The sequence below is a fragment of the Microtus oregoni genome, unplaced genomic scaffold (genome assembly GCF_018167655.1).
Source record: "Microtus oregoni isolate MIOR12 unplaced genomic scaffold, Mior012 000066F_ref0000041, whole genome shotgun sequence".
In the NCBI taxonomy this organism is placed as follows: Eukaryota; Metazoa; Chordata; class Mammalia; order Rodentia; family Cricetidae; genus Microtus; species Microtus oregoni.
This window is the reverse complement of record NW_024543952.1, coordinates 8,456,011-8,458,934: the sequence shown is the minus strand read 5'-3', so window position 1 is coordinate 8,458,934 and position 2,924 is coordinate 8,456,011. Positions and strand designations below refer to the sequence as shown.

The window sequence follows — 2,924 nt, the reverse complement described above, 5'->3', positions numbered from 1 at the left end:
TCAAAGCAACGCGGGAGAATGGTAACGGCTGGACTCTGTACTACACCAAGGGCTGTGGAGAACCAACCCACTCACTGGGCAGTCTGTGCACGCGGTGGCTTGTACTAGGTAGGTTTTTCCAAAAAGGAAGAGACACACAAAATGTAAAATTATAAAACTATAGGATGCCACAAACGGTGGCCCTCCCCGTTGTGAAACACCAACAGACTCTTAAAAATCCAGTTTTTAAAATAATCATGAGCAACAGAATACTACGGCAGCCACACACCCCTCCCTCTAGGATAGGTCTGAAATGGCACTATTTTTCCTGAACTTTGAAAAGACGAGGTACACATTGAGACAAGGGGGATGTTCTATTGAGAACTCACCAAGGCCAGCTGGCCTGGGTCTGAAAAAGCATGGGATAAAACCGGACTCACTGAACATAGTGGACAATGAGGACTACTGAGAACTCAAGAACAATGGCAATGGGTTTTTGATCCTACTGCACGTACTGGCTTTGGGGGAGCCAAGGCAGTTTGGATGTTCACCTTACTAGACCTGGACGGAGGTGGGTGGTCCTTGGACGTCCCACAGGGCAGGGAACCCTGATTGCTCTTTGGGCTGACGAGGGAGGGGGACTTGATTGGGGGAGGGGGAGGGAAATGGGAGGCGGTGGCAGGGAGGAGGCAGAAATCTTTAATAAATTAATAAATAAAAAATTTAAAAAAAGAAAAAAAAAAGAAAAGACGAGGTCGGACAACTTCAGTCTGGCTCAGCTGAGCGCCCTCATTGAGATCTCCACACGAGGAGCTTTACTCAGCTATCTTGATGTTCAGAAGCCCAACTCCAAGAAGCCGACCCAATCCAACCAACCAACTTAGCCTCAACACACAACTCTTTTCTTCTAATCAAACTTTAAATAGAGGGAGAAAACTGTAAGACAAAACCCAAAACCCTAATAAAGTTATGACAAGGCAAAGAGCTACTCTATAGATAAAAAAAAAAAAAAAAACTCCACAAAAGGTCAACTGAGGTCATCCAGAGCTAGAACTGAATCGTGCGGATTTCAGTGAATCCCAGACAGCTGTGTAACACCAATGTCAATTATTTACACACTGCAAGCTCTCTAAGAAATGTGCCCCGAGGAGCTTCAACTGTGCCCCACGCATCCCTAGGACTTACGCATTCTGTTGAAGTAGTTTATAACCACGTGTTCTCTACCACATGGTGATGCTTTGCTTCTATCCCTATAGGACCTTGCTCATCCTACAGGCTGGCCTTCCCCAGAAGGAGCTCTGGTTCTGTTTTATAAGATTCACATAAAGTCTTTCACCAAATATGATGAGGGGAGATGACTCGGTGCTGCCTATGTGTGTTCAGAGACTGCTTCCTCCTTCAAGCTATTTGCAGAAAGCTCAGTCTGTCCTGCTTAATCATCAGTAGTCCGGGTCTGAATCATCAGAGCCTTGGCAACACCTTAGCATTGAAAAACTCTTAACTACCTCTAGGGGGCAGGTCGTGCTACTGAGTTATGACAAATCATCATGAGGGAAAACAAGTGTAGCCAGCCATTTAAAAATGTCCCAACCACTGCCTCTCCACAGAAAGACTAAAAACTACATATGGTTTATCACACACAAATCCCATCTCTGTCCCCTGAAATTCCCCTACTTCCATTCATTAGAGGGGATTTAAAAAAAGACTTTAAAGAGCACTTTACAGCAGCATTCAGCTTTCCTATGAAATACCCAGCATCTTAAATATTATGTACACTTCTTTCTTGTAGTAAGCTAGAAACTGGCTTCAAAGTTTGTTGGATGGGGGGGATGGATAACCCATGAAACTATTCTAGAAAAATGTCTTTTGGCAGAATAGCAGGTATCCAAAGTTAAAAATAGGAGGGTCAGTTTGTTGCTTTGTGGTCTTTTCAAAGTTTAAATTCGCTCTTTGTTCCCTTCTACAAGAACCTCAGTCACCACTCCTGCGTGGAGATGGGCAGAGGCGCTGGCCCCTGCTCCTAGGGCTTCTCAGCAGCTGCCTTCTTACTGCTGCAGGAGGGCTTGAAGAGATGCGTGTCGATGAGGACCTCCCCAAAGCAACCCTTGTAGATGATCCTACAGCAAATCTTCTGTCTTTTCCAGTAGGTAAGATCTAAGAAGGAACACACTGGATCCTGTTAGAGCTGGACGCCATCTCTGTATCTGAGCCGTCATCTGACTGGTTACTGTAGCAGGGAGACTGGGCTGGGGAGGCACCTGAGGTGGTGCTGTGAGCATCGGAATTGTGGCGTTTAAACTCCTTCTGCAGTTTACTGATCTGGTTGCTTTTCATCCTGTTTCCAGACAGAGTTTTCACTTTCTTTGGTTTCAACGTTGTCTTCAGACTGGGTCCTGCCCTTGCATCTACCACGTGATTCCAGTTTTTGTTTTTGTTTTTTTGATCCCGCCGGCAACTTCTTCCATCTTTTCACAAGCAGCACGCAGGCATTGCAGATGTCTCCTGAGCGAGTTTCATGCAACCCAAAACAGCTCTGGAAGTCCTTTTCGTTGCGTTTGCTGTCCCTGAACCGAGAACTGGAGGACTTGGCTCTATACTTCGGTACATCTTTGGCTTGTGAAAACCAAACATCTTCTCTACTGGGCAATAGCTTCCACGCGCAGCAGCGTCCCCATGGTGTGGATTGCACCAGGCTAACCCCCTGCAAGCACTCCCCCTGATTTTCTTGTTTTCAGCACATATTATTTTTATTATGGAGAAAAAAGTAAATGGAGAAACATCTATCAAAAAAAAAAAGAATGGATAAGATAAAAAAAACCCACAAGTGACAAGTTATGCTGGGGAGGATGTGGAATAAGGGAGCACTTATCCATTTCTGGCCAGAGTGCAAACTTGTACCACAGTTATAGAAATCAATATAGTAGTTTCTCAGAAAATCGGGCATC

The 2,924-nt window shown here is 45.1% G+C and overlaps 1 pseudogene; it reads right to left on the bottom strand.

Moving 5' to 3' along the window:
• Positions 1 to 1,954: 1,954 nt before the first annotated feature.
• LOC121440215 lies at positions 1,955 to 2,686 on the bottom strand (annotated as a pseudogene).
• Between the last annotated feature and the right edge of the window lie 238 nt (positions 2,687 to 2,924).